General features: G+C 44.1%; 1 protein-coding gene across 5 annotated transcripts in view; it reads left to right on the top strand.

Annotated features, from left to right (window-relative positions):
• Positions 1 to 25,979, top strand: part of smg6 (SMG6 nonsense mediated mRNA decay factor) — a 340,784-nt gene that overhangs the window by 97,768 nt on the left and 217,037 nt on the right. Inside the window, exon 1 of one of the 5 annotated variants that reach the window (XM_069910300.1) lies at positions 22,863 to 22,885. The exons of the other annotated variants lie outside the window; for them this stretch is intronic. The gene's annotated coding sequence lies outside the window, so the exon portion shown is untranslated. Of the gene's footprint in view, positions 1 to 22,862; positions 22,886 to 25,979 lie in introns of those variants that run through there. 5 annotated transcript variants of the gene reach the window in all.

Genomic DNA, 25,979 nt, shown 5'->3' with positions numbered 1-25,979 from the left:
TGTATGGGTTCCTCACCTCGTTTCACCAACAGCCTGTGTGCTCTTCAGCTTCAGAGCCCCTCACTGGTTTGCCGCCATGGTCACTGTCCTGTGGGTCACCTCCTCTGCTTCTCCGTCTCAAATAGGGAGTGGTGTCCTCGTATTCTGACGCCCTGCGCCAGTCCTCTGCTTCCATAATGCCACGTTACCACAGTTTTATGTGCTAAATCTTGTTACCCAAACACCTCTTTCACTTTCTCAAAAGCCTTCAAAAATTTGTGTACACCATTTTTCTGTTCCCCTGCATTCATTCTTCTCATTATGTTACTAAAGGATTCCGGAAGGTTGGTCACGAGTAATTTTCCTTTCCAAATTCGAGGGTGTTCTTTAACTACAACCTTCATTATAGACCGCAGCCTTTCCCCTTCCCCAAACTACAAGACTTTTGACAGACTGCATTTAATAGTATTTGTTGCCTTAACTATAAAAAGGATAACCTGGAAAAGGTGCAAAAAAGATGCGCGAGGACGTTTCCGAGACTGGAAGGCTTGTGTTGTAAGGAAAGGCTGGTTAAGCTGGGAATTTTCTCTCTGGTGCATGGGGGCTGAGGTAACCTTTATATTGTAAAATGATGAAGGTTGGATGAGGTGAATGGTCATGTTCTTTTTCCAAAGGGAGGTTAGTCCAATGCTGGATTTCAAAAGTTTAAGGTACAAGGGGTAAGATTTTAAAGAGAGCTGAGGGTCAACCTTTACACACACAGGGTGGTGGGTATGTAGGATGAGTTGCTGGAGGAAGACGTGGAGCTGGGTATAACTATAACATTTAAAACACACACAGAAGAAAGGCTACAGATGCTGGAATCTGAAGCCAAACACATACTGACAGAGGAGCTCAGCATCGGTGAGCTAAACCTTTTCATTAGGACTAAAGATGTACAGGAGCAGTGTAAACAGGATGGGGAGAAGGGGTGAGACAGGGCCCCACATGAGATTGGCAAACCAGGCAGAGGTGGAATATGATGGACAGAGGTAGAAGAATGGCAGACAGAAACATTGAAAAGACATTTACACAGGTACATGGACTGGAGAGGGTTGGGGGGTATGGGATAAACACAGGTAAATGGGTCTAGCTCCATTGTATGTTTGGCTAAAACGTGTTCATTCTCACGAAACTGCTGGTTTTCTAATATTTCTGGCTGTTTTTTATTTGGTCATCTTGTGTGAAAACAGACACATCATTTAATTGCTGGAGGAACTTGGCATCCATGGGTAGATAAGGTTAGTCAATATTTCAGTCTGAGTTATCAAAGTACAATTACATAGATATAAGGGGGAAAGGAGCTGGGGAAGGGGCTCAGAGGTGATAGGGCATGCATGAGAGGTGGGGAGACAGATAGTGGTGACATCACCAACAAGGGGGAGGGGGCACCAGGGGAATGGTTAGTGGGAAAAAGTTAGTGGGGAAAAAGCAAGTACAGGAGTTGGTAAGGAAGAATCAGATTTATTGTCAAGAACATGTGACACGAAATTTGTTGTTTTGTGGCAGCAGTATTGTACATTACAGGTGCAAAAATTTCTATAAATTACATTTCTGTAAATACACTATTTAAAAATAAATTATTAGTGCAAAAGAAGATATAAATGTGAAGTCGTGTCTTTGGTTCATTGTCCATTGAGAAATCTGAAGGCTGAGGGGAAGATGCTGTTTTAATGTTGGCTAGTTCACCCGCAGGCTTCTGTACCTCCTTCCCGATGGTAGCAGAGTAAAGGGGGCATGGCCTGGATGGTGTGGGTCCTTGAGGATTGAGGCTGCTTTCTTAAGACACCACCTCCTGTAGATTTCCTTAATGGAATGATACCCATATTGGCGTTGGCTAAGGTTTCAACCCTCTGTTGCCTTGTCCTAGGGATTGACACCTCCATATCAGAGAGTGCTGCAACCTGTAGAAATTTGCGGGTGTAGTCAGTACCTTTGATGACACGCCAAATCTCCGCAAACTCCAAACGAAATATAGCCATTGGCAAGCTGCCTTCGTGTTTGCATTGTCAAGATGGCCCCAGGATAGATGGAAGCACTGGTATCAGATGGGGTGGGGTTACTTAAAATTGGAAAAATCTATGTTCATGCTTTTAAGTTTGAGGTTGTCGAAGAGGAATACAATGTGTTGTTTGTTAGATTTATATTTAGTCTAATTTATATTAATAAAGTAATTCCTTTGCCATTTCCCTATTCCCCATTATATATTCACCGATCCCTTTCTGGGAGGGTCCCATCTTTGCCTTTACATGTCCTTTTTACGTGGTTGCATTAACTCGTACAGAACATTTTTATGTTTCTGCTGGTCTACTTACATATTCCATGTTTAATTTTGGTCCCCTTTTTCTGAGTTCGAAATTGCTGTCAATTCTCAGGCTGCCAGTTCTCATGACTTTCTAAACCTCTTTCTTTGATCTTTAATACTATCTTTAACTTCTGTCCAGCTGTGGATGAATCACTTTTCCATTTGCATTTTTGGGCCTTTAAGGAATTTTCACCCCAGTTTTTGCACCATTTTGGTGCTTAGAGTTGCCTGCTCACAGCCAGATCAATCAACTCACTAGCATTCATTTCCTTGTTAAAATTTAAGACCAGAGTTTCAGAGTGAACTCTAAGAGTTTTGAAATTCTATGTCAAGTTCTGTTATATTCTGGTTACTCTTCCCTAAAGATTCATTTACAAGAAGATTATCAATCAGCCATTTCTCATTGCACAAAACAAGATCTGAAATATCGTTTCCCTTGGTTGCTCCGTATGTCGCTCCTATGCATTCTATGAATTTGATCTCAACCTTGTTAATGCTAATTTGGCTTGTCCAATCTATATTTAGATGCGAGTCCCCCATGATTAACCCTGTTACATTCTGCTCAAATTTCCTGATTTATGTGGTGCCCAATATTGCAAGTACAGTAATCCCCATTATCCAGGACCTGCAGGGATTGTGGGTGCCAGATATGCAAATTTTATGGTGACTGAGACTCATTCTTCCAATGCCCAACTAATAGATCTGCATTAAGAATACATCGTTCAAAAGACAATGCAAAATGTAAATTAATTTGGAAAAAAAAAGTATTGTAGTCTTTAATTATGCAAAGTTCACTTTAATCAAGTAATTCCCTTAACTTGTAAAATTTAAATTTGAACCCCAGTCGCTGGCACTGTAACAGTGTATCACTAACCACTGCTGCTATCATAATTAATCCCATCTCCCCCAAATTTACAGATTACGCCTACTAATATACTTAATACTAATAAAGATAAAGACTCTGACCAAGGCAGGGGTAGGAGACATTTTGGGATAGTCGCCCCAGCAGTGAGTGGCATCAGCCAGCTCTTCATCCTGCATGCCGCCATTTCATTCAAACTCAACTTTATTCAAACAGCTGCTATGGGCGGGGCACGACTGGGGTGGTCTTCTGGCTGAATGTTTGCTCCTATCTTCATCAGGGCAACCCGACACCTCCACGCCAGAGTCCCGGTCAGGCCCTCAGCGCCACCCAGCTCACCTCCATTGCCAGGGTCCCAGTCAGGCTGGAGACAGCAAAAAGATTGAGTGCGCATTGAAGGGCATTGCCCTTTCAGCGGGGCAAACCTGCGTGAGTCCAATGAAGTCTCAGCGCTTCCCCCATGGGGTCCATCGCACCGGTCTTATTGATTCAAGTTATGTATTTATTAATTTCCTCGATTATTTTTTGTGCTGGTTGTTTGAGTTTCCGTTTGAATTCCGATCATGAGGATTTTACTGTTTACTGACCAATTAAAAAAACAACTTTTTTCTCCCCTTTGCTTTTTTTAAGCTCGAACCAAATTGATTCCAGTTCTCCATCATGAGATCACATCTCATCACTACGTTGATATCCTTTCCTTATTAATATAGGCTTCAAAACTGGGCCCAAACATGGAGGTCTTCAAAACATGAATGTCAGGAAAGAGCAACCATTGGCAGCAATATTCGACATCTTTTTCAGTATGAATCAAGGGCAGGCTTCCGAGAAAACGGTCTCATTTCCAAAAATGGCAGATGAACTTCCAGTTGTGATGCAAACTCCCAACTAGCTCTGCATGTAGGTGCAACTTTTAGAAGTAAGAGTTTTTAAATGATGGATTGAAAGTGCATGAACCCTGATTCTGAACATGGGAAATGCTAAGAAGTTCTGTATTGGTGCATTATCTTAGGCTGATTAACAAGGAACAATAGTCCTGCTGTATTGCAAGCATGAAATACTGCATTTGAGAAAGTTGAATTCAATCTGATAAAACCCACATACACACACACCTCGAGCCTTCTATTTCAAAATCAGATTTCATTGTCAGAGAACATATACAACAACTGACTGTGCAATACCAAGAGGGGGAAAAAGCAAGGTAAGAGTCAAAAAAAAGGCACTAAAAGTCACCATGGAAATTACCCTGAAAAGGCTGGTGAGGCTGATGACAGTAGTAGGTAAATTATACAAGATCCCATATGGAAAGTTAGTCAGGAAGGTTCAGATGCTCTGTATTCATGGTGAAGTAGTGAACTGGATTCAACAATGGCTGGATGGGAGAAGCCAGAGAGTAGTGGTGGATGATGCATCTCAGACTGGAGGCCTGTGATTAGTGATGCGCCTCAGGGATCGGTGCTGGGACCATTGTTGTTTATCATCTATATCAATGATCTGGATGATAATGTGGTAAATTGGATCAGGAAGTTTGGAGATGACACTGAGATTAGAGGTGTTGTGGACAGAGAGGAAGGTTTTCAAAGCTTGCGGAGAGATCTGGACCAGCTGGGAAAATGGGCTGAAACATGGCAGATGGAATTTAATGCAGACAAGTGTGAGGTGATGCATTTTGGAAGGACAAACCATGAAAGGACATACACGGTAAATGGTTGGGCCCTGAGGAGTGTGGTAGAACAGAAGGATCTGGGAATACAGATACATAATTCCCTGACAGTGGTGTCACAGGTGGACAGGGTTGTAAAGAGAGTTTTGGCACATTGACCTTCATAAATCAAGGTACTGAGTACAGGAGTTGGGATGTGATGGTGAAGTTATAAGACATTGGTGAGGCCAAATTTGGAATAATGTGTGCAATTTTGGTTACCAAACTACAGGAAAGAATAAGATAGAAAGAATGCAGAGAAGATTTACTAGGATATTGGCTGGACTTCGGGAACGGAATTGCAGGGAAAGGTTAAACAGGTTAGGACTTTATTCCCTGGAGTGTAGAAGAATGAGGGGAGATTTGATAAGAGGTATTTAAAATTATGAGGGGGACAGACAGAGTAAATGTAGGTCGGCTTTTTCCATTGAGGGGAGGTGAGAGACAAATGGGTTAAGGGTGAAAGGGGAAAGTTTAGGGAATAGCAGACCTTTGTCCAGCTTTTTTTCCTCTTCATATATGAAATATCATTTCCCCCCTTCCCACATGAAATATCATTTCCCCCTTCCTACTTTAGTCTCAATAAAGGGTCCTGACCTGAAATAATGACTGACCATTTCTACCCATGATGCTGCCTTGACTTGCTGAGTTCCTCCAGGAGCTCATTGTAACCTTGGTAGCGTTGTCTGCCTTGGGTTACCTGCTGCTGAAACACTCAGCAATACACTTGTCATCCTTTATTCTCCGCCAAACCCAGCTCATCTGCTATTCACCCCCGAGCCCACACTCACTCTTTTTTGTTCATGCTGTCAATTTTGGTAATTGCTTTGCTTCAAGGTTCCCCAGCATTTGTAATTTAAATACTTATCTTGATATTTTCTATCATGTCATCCATCTCCAGAATTCCGTGCCTGACTCCACGTACCTCTTTATACAACAATGCATCGTGCCTTCATCTGTCCAAGTTCCAATTTGGAATTCCTTTCCTAAATCCCATGTCTTCTTTGCTCCTCTGGTGCTTTGCATTGCATAATCATTTCATATGCCACTTTTTGCAATGCCTTCTAGTACCTCCTCTCAACATTCTTAGGTCTCTGAGACAACCAGAGAAGCCTTTTCTGTTAAATGTGCTTTCTAAGTACGATATTTTTTGTATTGCGCTACAATCACAGCGTCTGCAGACTTTCCTGTTTTGCTGTGTAAATACAAAGTGCTTTTGTTGTACTGAACCAGTTCTTCAGTAGCACATGAACATCACTGAGGTAGCAGAAGGCAGCCGTGCTGAATGCTTGGATTGCGTTTTATTTCAACGAATACTGTGCTCACCTGAAAAACACAGCTGGGTTTTCATTTTGCCTAATTTGTCTCATTCCCATTCCTGCAGCTCAGGCTGCAGTGTGAGTGAAATATTTCCGGGTACTGCACATGTATGTGTGTTATGTCTGGTTGTGTGTCTGCATGTTGGGCATGAGGACCGGAGAACGCTGATTCTTATGCAATCAGATGACAATGATTTGCTCTTTAGAGTTTAGCACATGATGGGATGCAGAACTCGCCAACCAGAATACTATGGAGTGCTCCCCTCTGCAGCCAGTGTTATCTGGGTGAGTGAGTGACGAAGATGTCAGCCATTGCTGCTGTGAAACATTCGTTGAACGGCAAGCACATTTCAGTTTGTCTTCAGCCTTTCTGGGTTGTCCTCTGAGGAGCTGCTTTTGCAAAAGGTACTCAGGCAAGTCACTTCATTCAACACTCTTAATCTGCAAAGGGAATTTTCCAAATGTTAGACAGACAAGTCTGGGGAGAGGCAGCCCTGAAATGACCCAGACACTTGGAAGAGACACTTTAAAGCAAAATGTTTTAAAAAATGATGGATTAAAACAAATTTATCGCCACACCTGCTGTATGAACTGGAAACTCACAAGTGAGTGAATATAACCAGCGCAGCTTTGACACAATAAACAGGGCATTCCACATTTCCCAATTGCCTATCCTCAATTTCTCTTTTCACATCTGGGAATGATAAAGACTACAGATCCCAAATCGGCATCGTTTTCAATAGAAAAACACTTTTTTTTAAAATCCAATCTTTTTTTAAAAATCTTTCTTTCCAATGCATGCACCCACTCCATAACGTTGTTTGTCTTCTGTCACCAGAACCTGAGATATTTATTTTGCTTTGAAGTGAGAATGGTGGCAGCTGAGGTGAAGTCCAATGCAGGATAGGTTTGCATTTTGTTCTGCAGTCCAGTTATGAAGAAGTTGCTCTTCCCTTGTTACTCACACACAGTCCAGTATACTGTGTCATGCAGACGGGACTTGGCCTGCAGTGTTCTAAATGGCCACTAGATGGTGCATTAATGGCTCCACTTGGTTTTCCCATTGATCCTGATCTGGTTTCAGACCTCTAACTGCTCCAGGGTTTCTGCTGGCCGCTGGCCCCCGACCATTGGCCACGAGGTGGGACCGCTGGCCAAGCCACGAGGAGGGTATGCCGGGCCCCCGCTCGCTGGCCCCAAGGAGGGTCCACTAGTTCCCGCTCGCTGTCCCAAGGAGGGTCTGGTGATTACGAGGAGAGTCTGCTGGGCCCTAGCAGCTGGCCAGAAGGAGAATCCGCTAGTCCCTCCTCACTGACCCCAAGGAGAGTCTTCTTGCTGATCCTGAAGAGGGTCGCCATCCACTGGCCCTGGTATAGGTTTTTGCTGGCCGTTAGCCCTGGAGGTGGGGGGTCACTGCTGGCCCAGGGAGGGGGTCTCTGCCAGCTGCTGGCCCCAAGAAGGGAGTCTCTGCCAGCTACTGGCCCCAGGGAAGGGATCTCTGCCAGCTGCTGGCCCAGGGAGGGTCAGCTGGCTCTTGGCCCTGTGGTCCCTGTCTCCCTCAGCCTCTGGCTCTGGGATATCTGCCTTTTAAAAAAAATTTTTGGACGTCCAGAATGGTTACAGGCCCTTCCATCCCACGAGGCCATGCCCCCCAAATATACCAAACAATCCATAAACCCCATACATTTTGAACGGTGGGAGGAACTCCACACAGACACAGGGAGAACATACAAACTCCTTACACGCAGGACCAGATTTGCTCTGCAATAGCATTGCGCTAACCGTGTCGCTGGATAACTGCTGTGATTTTTTTTAATGTTTCTTGTGCACAAACTTTAGTATTAAGTTTTACTGAGTGGAGCTTTGGTAATAAACTAAAGCATCCCAGAGTATACTCAGCAAAAAATTGCTTCTGCTCACCAATAAACAGCTTGGACATTGGCCAGGGTGTTTATTCAGTGTACAGCAGCCGTTTATTGCCTCATACACTCTGGGATTCCTACATTTATCACTTAATTTTCACTGCCTCTTTCAGCTTACCACCACCGCTACGCCTCAGTGGTTTCACTAACTGCTTCTGCCTTGAACCATTACAATTTAGGGATTAGAGAGTCCTGCCTCAATTCTATCTAACTCTAGGTTTCTTTGGCTTCACACTTAGTGTTCAAAACCTTTGGAACTGAGTGCTTCACGCTGAATTCCCTTCTTATCTTATGACTGATTAAAATCCTGCTGCACCTCACACCCAAGCACGTCAATCAAAGCACGAAGCTCACCTTGTGCAGACTTGTGCAGGGATGCTGTGCCTTTTTACAGTTGCTCTTTTCGTTTCAGTGTGAACTCTGGTGAAGAGCTCTTGTAGTCTTTTTACAGCTGATGTTTTGATGTTAAAAGAGTTCAATTTGTACTCAGCTGTGCTCAATTTAGTAAATGAGGTTCCTTTTTATTCCTAATGTGTCAAGTTTCTGGAATTAAAACCATATCTTATGCACAAATGTTATGTTGTTATTGTATGAACTTCACCATCAATCATTGCCGTGAATCACTTGAGCTACAGCCCCCTGTACAAACGTTCACCATATGGTGAGAAAGAACAGCAATAAGAGGGCACCTAAGAGATGTTCTGAGAGTTCCATCTCCTCCACCACCTCCTTAACGTCCCTCTCAGCATCTCTGCACTTTCCACCACACTTTCTTTTCCACTCACTGCCCACCCACTTCTTGCGAATTGAACTGGATGTTTTCATCATTCTGTCTCATCTCTCTCCATGGAGCCTGGCACATAGAGTGTTAACTGTGCAGAAATGTTCCACATTGTGGGCTGATGAAGCAGACATGGTGCAGCTGGTATAAGACACTGGTGGTTTCAAGAACTGCTGTCTGTTGGGATTTGATGTCTGCAGAGAGAGAGCAAGAACGGCTGGGGTGGCAGCTTGCCAGCTCTGGTTAGCTTGCCCCCACTTTAGTCATTTCTGGCCAGACATGGATTAGTCTAGTGTAAGACTCTGGGCACTTCACTTGCTGGCACTGATCGGCAGGATGTGGGTTTTTTTCGTGTTGGCTGACTTTTTTACCTCTCTGAGAATTTGGAGAGCGATGAGATTCACTTTTTTAATGCACAGTTTTCCTCGAACAGCCCTTTCTTCTGTAGCTGCTTATTAATAGATTACATATGTGGTCTTAGTTTACATCAGGATTGAAATATTTTACGTGGGACAGAGTATGCTTCCTGAGGAAATTTTAAAAGGATATTTATTGGAGGTACAGAAAAGACCCTCATTTATATTCCTTTTGATTTTAACACGTGAATTTAATTAATAAATTAGAACATTATCAACATGAGATTTGAAGCAGTGGAATCTGATTTAGTGTCTGTGTTTATGGACCTGTGAAGAGGATACTGCAGGGAAATATTTATCTGCACATCTTCCTGCCCCTTCCCTCCTCCAACTTTGATGGAAGATTTTCCTCCTTTCCTCTAACTTTTCCCACCCTGTGTTTCTGGAGCTGTCCGTCTGTATGAGTGTTTGGTGAGCTGGCGCTTTGTTGCAGGGTCTCACTGACCTTTCATGTTACAAGCCTCCATATTTGCTCCTTGTGCTTGCCCATCCATCAGGCGGCTGGATTACCAGGCAGAGTTCAGGAGCCTGCTCAGTATTGTGTGCAAACCCAAACTGCTGCATTGCTTCAAGTTCTTTTTTCTTTCTTGTTTTTAAAATAGTTTTATTGAGTTTATACATGTACATTCCATCCCTTAACATTAATTGTGATTGTCCATTAAATTAATTATACATATAAATCAATTAATTACTATCACAACAAATCACAATATATCTTGATAAGATCTAAAAAAAATGGATATTATACAGGATAATTTAATTAAACCAACAAATCCACTTATCAAAGAAAAAACCCTAAAGCTAAAACTAATCTACCCCCTCCCTCTGATCAAGGTTACAAGGAAAATAGAAAGATGGGTCAGGTCACAACCTCTCGAAGATGGATGGATCAGCCCTGGAGCACCCAAATCATCCATTGCTTCAAGTTCGTTTATTATTACCTGACTGTACAGATACAACCCGACAAAACAGTGTTTCTCTGGATCCCAGTACTCAAACCTGAACAAATAATGCGCAGCATATAATAATCACACACACACACACACACACACACACACACAAATGTATAGATATAATTTTTAAAAAATATACATTTATTATGGAATCATTTACTTGGTTACAGGATACTGTTCATCATTCTTACAGCCTGTGGGATAAAGCTATTACCCAGCCTGAGTCATGATTTCGATGATTCTGAACCTCCTTCCTGAAGGTAGTAGGTCAAATATCCTGAGTGCTGGGTGGAAAGTGTCTTCTATAATTCTTTGAGCCTTATTTAAGCAATGCTACTGGTGGATGTTATCAATGGAGGAAAGGGAAATCCCAGAGACCTCGATCATTTTGATGGATCCTCTATTTTGACTTTGCTTTGGAGCCACCGTCTCCACACAGTGTTGGAGCCACCATCCCCACACAGTGTTGGAGCCACCGACCCCACACAGTGATGGAGCCACTGTCCCTACACACTGATGGAGCCACCGTCCCCACACAGTGTTGGAGCCACCGACCCCACACAGTGATGGAGCCACCATCCCCACGCAGTGATGGAGCCACCGTCTCCACACAGTGTTGGAGCCACCGTCCCCACACAGTGATGGAGCCACCGTCCCCACACAGTGTTGGAGCCACCGTCCCCACACATTGATGGAGCCACCATCCCCACACAGTGATGGAGCCACCGTCCCCACACAGTGATGGAGCCACCGTCCCCACACAGTGATGGAGCCACCGTCCCCACACAGTGATGGAGCCACCGTCCCCACACAGTGTTAGAGCCACCGTCCCCACACAGTGATGCAGCTACCGTCCCCACACAGTGATGCAGCTACCGTCCCCACACAGTGATGCAGCCACCGTCCCCACACAGTGATGGAGCCACCGTCCCCACACAGTGTTGGAGTCACCGTCCCCACACAGTGATGGAGCCACCGTCCCCACACAGTGTTAGAGCCACCGTCCCCACACAGTGATGCAGCTACCGTCCCCACACAGTGATGCAGCCACCGTCCCCACACAGTGATGCAGCTACCGTCCCCACACAGTGATGCAGCCACCGTCCCCACACAGTGATGCAGCCACCGTCCCCACACAGTGATGCAGCCACCGTCCCCACACAGTGATGCAGCCACCGTCCCCACACAGTGTTGGAGTCACCGTCCCCACACAGTGATGGAGCCACCGTCCCCACACAGTGTTAGAGCCACCGTCCCCACACAGTGATGCAGCTACCGTCCCCACACAGTGATGCAGCCACCGTCCCCACACAGTGATGCAGCTACCATCCCCACACAGTGATGGAGCCACCGTCCCCACACAGTGATGCAGCTACCGTCCCCACACAGTGATGGAGCCACCGTCCCCACACTGATGGAGCCACCGTCCCCACACAGTGATTTGTGAAAAAATAACTTCAATAGTATTTACTTAGACAGACAACACGTTAACAGGCCCTTTCGGCCCATGAGCCCCTGCCACCCAATTACACCCCTGGTATGTTTTGAACTGTAATACATTAAACGGGTATATAGTAAATTACCGTATGGAAGAGATAATCAACTATAAAAGACAAATAATAAATATTCACAGTGGAAGATAAAGTGGGGTTCCATTAGTGCAGACTGATGTTTTTGTGGTGTCAGAGCTATTTATGATTAGGATGGTGAGGGGAGAGTCAAGAGCCTGATAACTGTTAGGAAAAAAACTGTTCTTGCACCTGGAAGTTCTGGTCTTCAAGCTCTTTAGTTTCTTATTGAAGTCAGCACTGAGGAGGTTGTAATGAGGTGAAGGAGGCTGTGGCTCATGTAGAAGTCTTCAGTGGATGGGAGGCTGGACCTGGCTACATTTCCTATCTGCAGTCTTCTGCTTTCCTGGGCTCTCAATTCCCAAACCAGGCTGTAATGCAACCAGACAGTGCACCTGTAGAAGTTTGATAGAGTATTTCATATCAAGCCAAATCTCCTCAAACTCCTTAGAAAGTAGAGGTATTTGTGTGCCTTCTTTACAGTTGCCTCAGTGTGCTGGTTCCAGGAGCGATCTTCTGATATGTGGATGCCCATGTCTGTCCCATCAATGCAGTCAGGTGCTTGGACCTTTGGTAATATTTGTTACAAGATCCTTGGTCTCGAAGGTTGTTGTTCTGGCACATCCTAATCTGGATCTCCATCCTGTATTCTGACTGGTCATTGTCCCCAGCTCCACTTTAAATCATCCTCCTCTCACTTAAGCCCATAGCCTCTAGTTTTAGACTCCCCTATCCTGGGAATAAGAGGTGATCACTCACTTTATCAATCCCCTCACAATTTTATAGACTTCAATACTGTCACTTCTCACACCCCAGAAAAAAATGCCCCATAAGTATTGCAGTGATATAAAACTGCACTTGAATACTATGGGCAATTCTGGTTGTCCCATTACAGGAAAGATGTGGAGGCTTTAGGAAGGGTACAGAAGAGGTTTATTATAAAGTTACCTGGATTAGAGGGTATGAGCTCTAAGGGGAGGTTCAGAAGTCTATAAGATTACGAGAGTCAATAGAGTAGATAGCAAAATCTTTCTCCCGGGGTAAAAATATCAACTTCCAATGAACAGACATTTAAGGTGAGATTTTAAAAGAGATTTGTGGGCAAACAACTTACACAGGGAGTGTTGGGTGTCTGGAAAAGGTTTCTAAGGGTAGTGGTGGAAGCAGGAGCCTGTTTCTGTGCTGTAATCTTCTATGGTTCTATAGTTATGTTTAAGAGGCTTTAGGTGAGACACATGCATGGGAGGGAGCAGTGGTTCTCACTTTCTCTTTCCACTTGAATACCACCTTAGCATCAGAAAAACAAGGTTGAGAACCACTGGAATAGAGGGATATGGATCCTGTACAGGCAGCATAAAATTAGTATAATCAACATCCTTTTTGATACAGTCCTGTTAACTCAAGTTTACTGTCATCTCATTGTACAAGTACAACCCGTCGAAACAGCGTTCTCCTGTCCTCAGTGCAAAACATGCAGACACACAACTGGGCATAACACACAAATGGACAAATGATACATATGCAGGACAAGTATTCATCTGTGCTAATACATAAATAAATATTGTTATGAACATATGAGAGTCTCCTATGGTTAGTATGAGCAGTTCCTTTGGTTGCCATGGTCAAAGGGCCTGCATCTGTGCTGCACTGGTCTGTGTTCTATGTCTCCAGTCTCTCCTTGTAACTCAAGCCCTCTGGTTCTGGGAACATCCTCATGAATCTTTCCACTGTAATGACAGTCTTCCTATAGCTAGGTGACCAGAACAACACACAATACTCCCAAGTGTTGTCTCAACAATGTCTTGTGCATTTGTAACATGATTTTCCAGTTCCTGAACTCAGTGCTCTTACCAATGAAGGCCAGCTTGAGCAACATTTTGTTCACCTTTATCTCCACATTCAGGGAAGCATGTACCTGTATCCCCAGGTGTGCCTGTTCTACAGCACTATCCAGGACTGTCTATTACCGTGCAAGTCCTACCTTGACTTACCATCTCAAAATACATCTCACTTGTCCAAGTTAAATTCTGTCTGCTGTTCCTTGACCCACTTTCCTAGTTGATCTAGGTCCTATTGTAATTTTAAATAATCTTCTCTGTCTCTTACATCACCAATTTTGGTGTCATCTACATACATACTGATCACGCCAACCACATTCTTATTCAAATCATTAATAGAGTCATACAGCACAGAACAAACTCTTTGGTCCAACTAGAAATGCCAAGCTCCAATCTCTTTTCCTGTGGAGCCTTACCATAGCATGTTCAATACAAAGCATTTGCTGTCCTTTCTAGATGATGTTTCCTTTGTAAGGTAAAGAGTGCCTAATCGATAAATGTGAAGTGATATGTTTTGGAAGGTAAAATTTAATGGCAAGATTCTTAACTGTGTGGATGAATAGAGGGACATTGGGATCCAAATCATAGATCTCTCAAGGTTGCTGTGCAGGTTGATAGGACAGTAAGAAGGCCTGTTGGATACTGGGCTTCATTATTTGGAGGATTGAGTTCAAGAGTCAAGAGGTCATTTGCAGATCGATAAAACTCAGGCTAGACCACACTTGGAATATTGTGTTCAGTTCTGGTTGCCTCATTACAGGAAGCATGTGGATACTATGGAGAGGGTGGAGAGGAGATTCACCAGGAAATTTCCTGGATTGGGAAAACAAGTCTTATGAGGCAAGGTTAGCAGAGCTAGGTCTTTTCTCTCTGGATGAAGAAGGATAAGAGGAGACTTAATAGAGGTCTATAAGAATGAGAGTTATAGATAGGGTCGACAGCTAGCACCTTTTTCCAGGAGGGAGTAGCAAACACCAGAGGACATGTGTATAAAGTGAAGGGAGGAAAGTTTAGGGGAGGCCTCTAAGGTACTTTTTTTTTAAACACAGAGAGTTCTTGGAATCTGGAATGCCTTGCCAGGGGTGGTGGTGGAGGCTGGAACAATAGGGGGATTTAAGAGATTCTTAGACAGGCATGTGGATGGAAGTAAAATAGAGGGTTATGAGCTAGGGAAGATTTAGTTTGTTATGTTGGCTAATATAGGTCGCACAACATTGTGGGCTGAAGGCCCTGTCCTGTGCTGTAGTGTTCTATAATTAACAAACACCTAACTTATGGAACTGGTTTCCAAACATTGCTTCCCATTTAGTTATGTGCACTTTCAGATTTTAAAACATTATAATTGTTGGTACTTTGTCCAGGGTTAAAGCTCTTGAGTAAACTCTAGCCCCTTTCAAATTGCAGCACCTGGGTAGCACTCGGGTGCGATTGCTGAGGCAAAGGTGCTGGAAGCACCTTTTAAATTGCAGGGAGATCAACCCATAAAAGCACCAACCCGGCGGTTTAAGGGAGATCCTGCCCCCGCAATGTCATGTCATGCACTTTCCGGAAGACTGCTGGATGCTCAGATGCTAGCTGCCCGGTGACGCATGCACGTAAGTACTGACATCACTGGAATAAGCAGGTCGGCCATTTTCCTTTTCAAATCATCTGTGGACGCGACCTAGCTAAGTTTAACTGGGTTCCCTAGCTACCTCTGAGATAGGTCAGGAACCCGTTTGGGTTCTGACGATGTTGACCCTGTTGGACCCTTTCTAATTGCCTTGAAACTGGGGTGTTAACCAGGAAAATTGCCTGGTTAATCCCCTTTTACATGGCAATTTGAAAGGGCCTTCTGATTAACAAGTCAAGTTTATTGTCATCTGATTGTACAAGTACAAACCGACAAAACAGCGTTCTCTGGTCCTCAGTGCAAAACACGCAGACACACAACAAGACATAACACACGTACAAACAAATGATACGTATGCAGGACAAATATTCTATCTAGAAAAATAAATAAATATTGTTTTGTACAAACAAAAGTCTTGGAGGGTCAGTGTGACCGATTCCTTTGGTCGTTCACCATTCTCAGTGCCCGTGGGAAGAAGCTGTTCCTCATCTTCGTGGAGCTGGCTCTGATCCTCCTGGATCTCTTCCCTGAAGGGAGCAGCGAGAAGATGCTGTGTGCGGTCCTCAATGATTTTCTGCACCTACTACCGACAATGATCCCAGTAGATCCCATCGATGCAGGGGAGGGAGACTCCAGTGATCCTTTCTGCCACTCTTATAGACCTGTAGATTGATCTCCCATCTATTTCTCTGCAGTCACCAGACCGCAGAGATGTGATGAAGCCAGCCAGGACACTCTCGATAGAGCTCCTGGAGAAGGTTGACATGATGGTGGGTGGTTGCCTTGCCCACTTCAGTCTTCTCAGGAAGTGCAGTCATTGTTGCACCTTCCTGACAAGTGAGGAGATGTGTGTCCACGATAGGTCAATAGTAAAGTGAACTCCAAGGAACTTGCTGCTCTCCACTCTCTACTACAGAGTTGTTGATGTGAAGTGGAGGGTGGTTGTTCATGGTCCTCCTGAAGTCCATGATCATCTCCTTCATCTTGTCTACTTTGAGATTCAGGTTGTTTCTCTCGCACCATTTCATGAGATTTTCCACCTCTTGTAGTGCAACTCATCATTGTTGCTGATGAGACCAGCGACTGTTGAGTCATCTGCAAACTTGATGACACTGTTGGAGCTGGATCTGGCAATGCATTCCTGGGTCAGTAGCATGAACAGGAGTGTGTGCCAGTGTGTGCCCTGAGGTGTGCTAATGCTCGATATTCTGCAACCGACCCGGACAGACTATGGTCTTTCCGTTAGGAAGTCCAGGATCCAGTTACAGAGAGGAGTGTTGAGTCCCAGCGAGGACAGCTTCTCCACCAGCCTCTAGGGAATGATTGTATTAAACACTGAGCTGAAGTCATTGAGCAGCCTGGCATATGAGGTGTTGTTCTCCAGATGGGCCAGGATGGGACGGAGTGAAGTGACAAGTCTATAGCATCGCCTATGGAATGGTTTCTTCTGTGGGCAAATTGAAATAGATCTAGGTTCTCTGGGAGGTGTGCTTTGAGGCATTCCTTCACTGGACGCTTGAAGCATTTCATAATAGTGGAGGTCAGTGCCATAGGGCAGTAGTCATTGAGTCCTGTTATTGTCGCTCTCTTGGGTAGCCTGACTTTGATCTACAATTGCAGGTGAGCAGTTTGATGCTAAGTCATAGTGTTGATTGAACCTTCATAAATTCTGTAAATACAGTATCCGGGTAGCAGCTGGAGTCTCAGTCGTCTCTTTAATTACAGGAATCGTAGCATCAGTTCTGCCTTCTTTCAGCATATGCCCTCCTTGCTTCCCCATCTTCCCCCCTCACCCCTCCCCATCATTTTCATTTGGTTCCTTCTACTTAATTTTGTGTTTAGTTTCCATTCTTTGGATGTTATATTTTTAAAGTACAGGTTGAACCTCTTAATCCAGCAACATTGGGACCTGCCCATTGATGGACCACAGAAAATGCCAGAAAACTGAAATTGAACCCCAAAGGAACTCCCCTATGTAAACATATCAAAGGTAGAACAAAGCTCTGGGCAGGACGGTTAGCAATGGCTTTACAGCACCAATGATAGGGGTGTTAGAACAAACTCCTTACAGACAGCACGGAACTGTAACCCTGGTCCCGACACGGCAGATTCAATCTTTACAGCACCAGCGATAGGGGTGTTAGTACAGACTCCTTACGGATGGTGTGGGGCTCGAACCCCGGTCCCGCCGCGGCAGATTCAAATGTACCGGACCATAGGAGTTGCTGAACCACAGAGTGCGAGATAATAGAGGTTCAACCTGTACTTTAATGTTCCTTTCTGAATCCAAGTGGATTGTTGGCCTCCGTTTCCCCTTGCTGGGTGTGGAATGCTTTCTCTGCTCCACCTTCACTCAGTTTGGATCAAGCACCATGTGTGGCTGGCCAAAGCGAAAGGTGGCTTTGTTTGGGAGCTGAACTCTGAACTAACAGTTACTGGCTCATTTTTTCGGGGGTGAGCGGCAATACCAGGGGATGTCTTCCAGAGGATTCCCACTGCTCTAAGTTGCTTTGGTCAGAATTTCACTAATGCCAGTTTGTTAAAGAAGGTCATAAGATGTGTAAGAGAATATTGTTTCATGCTTATCATTACCCAGCAAGTCAGTTGAAGGTGGCCCTTGCTGTTTGTATGTTGTTTACGTGATATAATTGGGCTTGTCATCCCGAGACAAGTTCAAATCCCGGTCGACCAATTTGAACATTGGCAAGGTTAGCATATCACTGCAACCACACCAGTGACCTGGGTATGAATCCAGCGCTGTTTACGAGGTGTTTGTATGCTCTCCCCCTGTCTGCGTGGGTTTCCTCCGAGTGTTCCAGTTTTTTCCCACCCTCCAAAACACACAGGCATATTTGGGCAGCTGGGGCTCATGGGCTCAAGGCAGCTGTTTCTGTGGTGTACATCTGTCTGTATGTCTAAATGTACATACCAAGGAGCTGATTGTTGACCTCAAGAAGGAAAAACAGGAGGTATACGATCCAGTGATCATTGGGGGATTAAAGTTGGAGAGGGTGAGCAAATTTTAAGTTCTTTGGAGTCACTATCTTGGGGAACCTTTCTTGGACCAAACACACCAATGCCATCATGAAGAAAACACGTCGGCACCTCTACTTTCTCAGGAGTTTGTGGAGATTTGGTGTGACATCGGAAACCCGGTCAAATTTCTACAGATGTGTGGTGGAAAGTGTGCTGACCGGCTGCATCAAGGTGTGGTATGAGGACACCAATACCCTTGAGCGGAAAGCCCTTCAAAAGGTAGTGGACACAGCCAGGACATCACAGGTAAAAGCCTCCATGCTAACAAGAACATCTACAGGGAACATTGCTGTTGGAGAGCAGCAGCAATCATCAGGGACCCACCCCACTCAGCACATGTTCTTGCTGCTGCCATCAAGAAAGAGGTATCGGTGCAACAAGTCTCGCACCACCAGGTCCAGGAACAGCTGCTCCTCCTCCACCATCAGACTCCTCAACAACAAACTCAGTCAGGGACTCATTTAAGGACTCTTGTGTATTTTATTGCTTTTTAAAATATTCTCTCTGTATTGTACAGTTTGTTTACATTCATTATCTGTTTATAGTTCTTTATTTGTTTGCATGTGTATGCTGTGTGCAGTTTTTTTGGACTATCGCCTGTAGGAAAAAGAATCTCGGGGTTGTATGTGATGTTATGTATGTATTCTGACACTAAATCTGAAGTATAGTTAACTAAATAAACCTGTGATTATGGATGTGAAAGGGCATTGAAGACATTACCAACCACAAGATTACACCATCTGCCTGTGCCCCCAGGTGCTGGGTCTTGCAGTGGCCGACATGAAGAGAGAACTAGGCAAGGTCAATCTGCTGGTCCAAATAACATTCCTGGCAGAGTGCTCAGGGGATGTGTGGCTCAGCTGGCAGATGTTCTCACTAACGTGCTTCAAACCGCCACCATTGTACCCATACTGAAGAAGTTGTCTGTGTCCTGCCTCAATGACTAACGCCCTGTCACACTCACGTCCATCGCTATGAAGTGCTTTGAGAGGCTCGTCATGGGGCACATCAAATTCCTGCTGCCCCCGTCACTGGACCCCCTGCAATTTGAATACAGATCCAACCATTCCATGGATGATGCCATCTAGCCCTCACCCACCTGGAAAACAAGGATGCTCATGCTCGACTGCTGTTTATTGACTTCAGTTTGGTCTTCAACACAATCACTCCTCAGTACCTGATAGGGAAGTTGAGCTTGCTGGGTCTAAACACCTCCCTCTACAATTGGATTCTCGACTTCCTGTCGGGGAGACCTCACGCAGTATGGATCGGTAACAGCATCTCCAAGACCATCACACCGAGCACGGGGACCCCTCCAGGGCTGAGGGCTTAGTCCACTGCTATCCACTCTGCTGACCCACAACTGTGCACCTAAACACAACTCAGACCACATCTTCAAGATCGCTGACGACACGACTGTGGTGGACCTGACGATTAAGAATTATAAGTCAGCGTACAGAAATGAGGTACAGTTGCTAACGGACTGGTGCGGAGCCAACAACCTGTACCTGAACGTTGATAAAACAAAAGAGAAGGTTGTTGACTTCAGGAGGGCCTGGGATGGCCACACTCTGCTAACCATTGATGGCTCGAACATTGAGATCGTCAATATTATCAAGTTCCTTGGTGTACACGGAGGAGAATCTCACCTGGTCCCTTAACACCAGCTCCCTAGCCATGAAAGCCCAGCAGTGCCTCTACTTCCTGTGAAGGCTGAGGAAAGTCCATCTCCCACCCTCCATCCTCACTACATTCTACAGAGGATGTATCAAGAGCAACTGCATCACCGCCTCAGACCACAAGACCCTGCAGAGGACAGTGAAGTCAGCAGAAAATGTCATTTGGGAACCTCTTCCTAGCATAGAGGACATCTACTACACTCGATGCAGGCAAAATAAACATTGTGAAGGACTCCACACACCCCTTATGTAAACTGTTCTCCTTCTGTCATCTGATAGGAGGTACCATAGCATTCGGACCCTTGTGTCCAGATTGGGCAACAGTATTTTTCCCAAAGCCATCAGGACCCTGAATTTCCAGAGCATATGTGGATAGTGTACCATGGACTTTTACTATATACATCTTAATATTTCAATGTGTTTAACTTCTGTTCTAACTTAGATTTATGTAAATGTGGTCCTGGAGAAATGCTATCTCGTCTTTACCATGTGAACAATAAATAAAGGTGACTTGACTTGATTAAAAAGAGAGTAAACATAACTTCGGTGCCATTGAATTGTTGCAAAAATCCATTTGCTTTTCCAATGTTTTTTATTGTCTCAGCAGTCAAAGAATTGTTGGAGGAACCCAGCTGGTCAGATAGCATCCACAGGAAGAAATGGTCAGTCAGCCTTTCGGGTTGGGACCTTTACACTTTGTGCTGGTCTGACTTGAATCTGTCTACATTCCCACAGTAGTGTGGCTACCTCTTAAATGCCCTGTTAATGCAGCACAAAGTGAGGTGGGATCTTCCGGCCTCCTCCAGTAAATACCTGACTGCCATTTAGGTTGCCAGAAAAGTACAATGGTAACTTGAATGTCATGTTGAAACACAAATTGAGGTGTGGGCTAGGTCCAGCACCTTCTAGATAGTGAATGTTGCATCATGCTACTCCAGATCTCAAGGGGCTTCCTGTTATATTTTACACACCAGACTTTGAACCTCCATTCACTCATTCTCACAATTTTTATTTTTCAAGGTTGATGCATGTGATGGTCCAATGCACTGTACCATATTTCATTTATGCAGGGAAATTTGAGCTGATCTCCAGGCTGGTGACGTGGCATTGTTACAGGATTAAATAACTTTTCCCAGGCCTTACTCAGAGGGGATATGTGTGGCATAGCTTTGTTTCTCTTCTGATTTATTGTTTGTTTGGCTCATCTGGAATCTTTATTGCCCCTTGAGCCAGACATTTGGACATTCAAGCCCAACTGCAGGAGCTAGGATCACCATCTAGACTGACATTAGTGCTGACTTTTTGGGTGAGACATTAAATGAAGCTCTGACTGCTTTTTCTGAAGGAAGGGGTGTGTTACAATGCATGTGACACAATTGAAAGGAGAACAGGAGGTTCCCTTAGTGTCTTGGACAACATTCCTTCCTCAACCAGCACCTCAACTCGAATAACTGATCATTTATCTCTTCCTGTTTTGGAGACCCAAAGTCACTCAGCCTTTGCTTCGGGAAATACTTTATCTTTCTAAATTTCTAGCTCCACGACTAAAGGAGTCTACCTGTAAAGTGAACTACATACATTGCTGAGCTGCCTTCGAGTGCAATGATCCGTTGCCTCATTTCGGGAAAAGGCTTGTGGCAGTGAGCCAGCTGTGTCCCGCTATACAGCAGCATGCTTGGATGGAGCCTGTATTAAAACAATTTAGTGAAATTAGCGATTGTATTGTTCCGGATTTACCACAATCTGCTGATAATTATTTATCTTGGCCATTAAATATTGGAATTTTTAAAAATTCCAGACATGCTATAGGTTGGAGTATGTTTGTGCTTGGATTGCAAACGAATTTGTTTTTATAGATCCATTTTCCAACTTATGGAGATTTATGGATTTGCTAATTATCCTTTAGCAAGGAAACTGATAATGGTGTAATTAGCAAGAGGGTACTGGGTCTGTTTGTGGGGCAATGAAGAGCTGAGGCAAACTAGGAGAATGGAGCTAGAGGATGCCATTCAGCCCTTCAATTCTACTTTGCTCTCTATTAAATTGCAGCATATCTGTCTGCACTCTGATCCAGTCTTAGCTCCTGAGATGTTCTTCTATGAAGTCCCTTCACTGATGCCACTGCATCTGGGGTGTGTTTGGTCTCCATTGGATTCAGAGATGATTCTACGCTGTGTCCCCTTGCGTTTTTTTTTGGAATATTTTATTTTTGATTTTCAAAGACTCACATGAATTTAGACAACACTACACTTCTTTCAACAGTTACATATAACATACAGAGTCCGTTTTCCCTACCCCTCCCGACCGTGCCCCGAAATAACCAAGAATAAAGTTATTTCAATCAAACAAGTTCAAAACAAAAGCACAAATCCTGCTGAGGTCAATGCTGATTCTCCTTGTTCAGGGCTTATCTGCCCACCCCCTTCTTCCTCATGATTTTGCACAAACCAGACCAAAGAATTCCTCTTCAACTACCGAATGAAATCCTCTGTAATATTTCAATTCAAAAGCTTCTATATTTGAGAGGTCAGACAAAGCTTGTGCAACCTTTGGTAGTAATTTATCCCTGGTTTTGTGCCATTGAGTTGTTCATTGAACTGAGAGAGTGGATAATCCAAATTCTTGGATAGTGAGTTTCTAATGTACCAGAATTCTGGGTACAAAATTTTTAAAAATGTTGTAAAAAGGTCACCAAGTATTCTCCCTAACTCTCAGTAACAACACCAGCTGATGACCTCTTGTTCGACTCTTCATTACGCTTCAGATGAACTCTCCCTTGACTGCAGTGACCCAGGCTCTTGCTACAAGGGGATGAAATAGCTGATGGCTAGATTTTTTCCTGTTTCTTTCTCTTATATTTTGTTGTCTGACTGACTTGTAAGTTAGATATTCCATTCTAAAATTTGAGCATAGAGTGGGAAAATGTGCTTTTTGGTTGTGGGCAATCGTAGTGAAGTCTTGGATATTAAAGACATGAATGCTGGGTCACCAGTGGGTTTGAGGTCTGACTCGTCAGACACTTGGATAAATCTTTCCAATATGGCTGATTTTCACAAGAAACCAGGGTAATGATTTGTCATGTTCCCAGTCAGTCTTTCTCCTCTAACTGAGAATTTGTACACAAAACAAAAATGGTGCTGATCATTGATCTTTACATTTCAGTCCAGTAGAGATGTAAGATTTGATCACTGAAGTGAAACGTAGAATTGCCCTGTGGTTGACTCACCTGAGATGTTTGAATTCTGGAGTGTGTGAATGATCCATCCTTACTTCTATTCATCCTTTTAATTGCTCAGAGAAATCCCTGTCCTAGTTTACCCTCGGATCAGTCAGACTGTGATGCCTCCTCACTGGCTGTCGAATTGTCACCTATCTGACTTTTATTTGAACAAACTTTTAAGGGCATGCTACAGAATAAAAAGTGGAGTGAAACTGAATTCTCAAATTCATAATTCAGTTCTTTCAAGTTAACCGTATAACCATCTAACCATTTACGGAGCGGAAACAGGCCATGTTGGCCTTTCGAGTCCGCACCGGTCACTGATTTTGGGCGCCCTCTTCAGGCATTGGTCCCAGTAGATCTTCATTCAATAACGATGGGTGAATTCAATGCAGGTGGAATCAGTCATAGAAAGGTTTGTGAAACGTGCAGTTCAATACTTTATAGCGACTCTGGGCGACATAGTGCAGAACGGGGAGATCAGCCGAGACCCAGCTTGTATGCGCCCTCTCCTAGATCTCCCAGTGCCATACACGCTGAAAACACTAAAAAGATGTTTGGGGCTGTTCACTTACTATGCCCAATGGGTCCCCAACTATGCCGACAGGGCCCGCCCACTTATATTATTCCAATATGATGTGTTTATTGTCACATACATTGCACAATGTACGGCTACACTGAAATTCTTGCTTGTTAAGTGCTTTGTTTAAAAAAAATGGACAGTTTGTGTGGGACACAAAGACTTGGCTGAATGGCATTCTCTGTACAGTTAATGTTAATTATTTACCTTTAGGGATAAGACTCTGAATTGTTGTCCATCAGCAGAGAGTTATCCATAACACACTGCTGCACCTTCCTTGCTGCCAGTGGCAGTGGCTGGTATTTCACCAGACGGAATCAGGGCCTGATTCTCTTTCACATTTGGATCCTTTTGTGTTCATGATTTAGAGTCAGGATTTCCACTTGAATGGGCAGTTTGATTCAGTGCCAAAATGGATTGCAATCAGTAAGTGGGATAATTTTCCCTTTCCACATTTGAGGAAAGTTGCAGAATTCCCATGGAAATTCCCTGCAGCTCTGCCATCAGTCCTTGGGATTATTAGTGGAATTTCTTTTTGCTGAGGGTGGAATGTTTTGATCAGTGTGTTTAAGTAAAAATTCAGATCATACCTTCCAACACCGCTTGACTTGCTTGGTTTTGGCAATTGGTAGACTTGCTTTAGAATTTTTTTTTACAAACTGCAGATGCTGGAAATCTGAAGTCAAAAGGAAACTGTTGGAAACATTCAGCAGGTGTGAGAAGAGAACCTGGCAATGCTTCGGGAGTTCTGATGAAGGAACGGGGGTCTTCAAGGCTGCAAAAATTACAGTTCAGTTTGAGTTGCTTTAGAAAGGAATAGAATTTGCAGTTAGGGAAAAGTTTGTGATGGGCCTGGACTCAACTTGGCTGCTTCACTGTGGTCTCTTCGAGGGATGTTCTATGCAGAAAAGGTATAGAATAACGTCCAAACACATAGAGCAGGTATAGGATCACGTGGTGCAGGTATAGAATAACCTCCAAACACATAGAGGAGGTACAGGATCACGTGGTGCAGGTATAGAATAACATCCAAACACATAGAGCAGGTACAGGATCACGTGGTGCAGGTATAGAATAACATCCAAACACATAGAGCAGGTACAGGATCACGTGGTGCAGGTATAGAATAACATCCAAACACATAGAGCAGGTACAGGATCACGGGGTGCAGGTATAGAATAACATCCAAACACATAGAGCAGGTATAGGATCACGTGGTGCAGGTATAGAATAACATCCAAACACATAGAGCAGGTACAGGATCACGTGGTGCAGGTATAGAATAACATCCAAACACATAGAGCAGGTACAGGATCACGTGGTGCAGGTATAGAATAACATCCAAACACATAGAGCAGGTATAGGATCACGTGGTGCAGGTATAGAATAACATTCAAACACATAGAGCAGGTACAGGATCACGTGGTGCAGGTATAGAATAACATCCAAACACATAGAGCAGGTATAGGATCACGTGGTACAGGTATAGAATACCGTGCTAACGCGTGGTGCAGGTATAGAATAGCGTACTAACGCGTGGTGCAGGTATAGAATAACAAGCAAACGTGGTGGAGGTATAGAATAACGTACTAACACACGGTGCAGGTATAGAATAGCGTACTAACGCGTGGTGCAGGTATAGAATAACAAGGAAACGTGGTGGAGGTATAGAACAATGTATGTTATTCTATGCAATCTCGCCATTGTTTGAGATCTGAATATCACAGTGGTGATACTTGGAGGGGGGGGGGGGGGGGGACAGGATTTATATTCACAGGAATGCAGGGGCTGATTTTGTGTAGGGGAGATCACTTCTCACTGATCTGTTTTTTGAGTAGTTAAGTAAATGGGTGGAGGAGGAACAGGCATGGACTTGGGAAGGCTTTAGACAAGGTCCTGTATGGCAGGCTTGTCCACAAGGTGATGTCACAAGGGGTCTGAGACATGCTGCCATGCTGGATGCAAAACTGGCTTGGTGTTGGTAGTTAGGGGTAATGGTGGAGGCGTGCTTTCCTGAACAGGTCTGCATTGAATGGTGTATCGCAGGGTTCGAGCTGGCACCTTTGCTGTAATATTTATTATGACTTGGTAGGTGGTGGGAATGTAGGTGATAGGATTAGTAAATTTATAGATGACACAAAAATTAGTAGAAAGTAGTCAAAGGATACAGC

The sequence above is a fragment of the Narcine bancroftii genome, chromosome 14 (assembly GCF_036971445.1).
Source record: "Narcine bancroftii isolate sNarBan1 chromosome 14, sNarBan1.hap1, whole genome shotgun sequence".
Taxonomy (NCBI): Eukaryota; Metazoa; Chordata; class Chondrichthyes; order Torpediniformes; family Narcinidae; genus Narcine; species Narcine bancroftii.
Note: the sequence above shows the minus strand (reverse complement) of the source record. Positions and strands in the feature narration are given on the sequence as shown.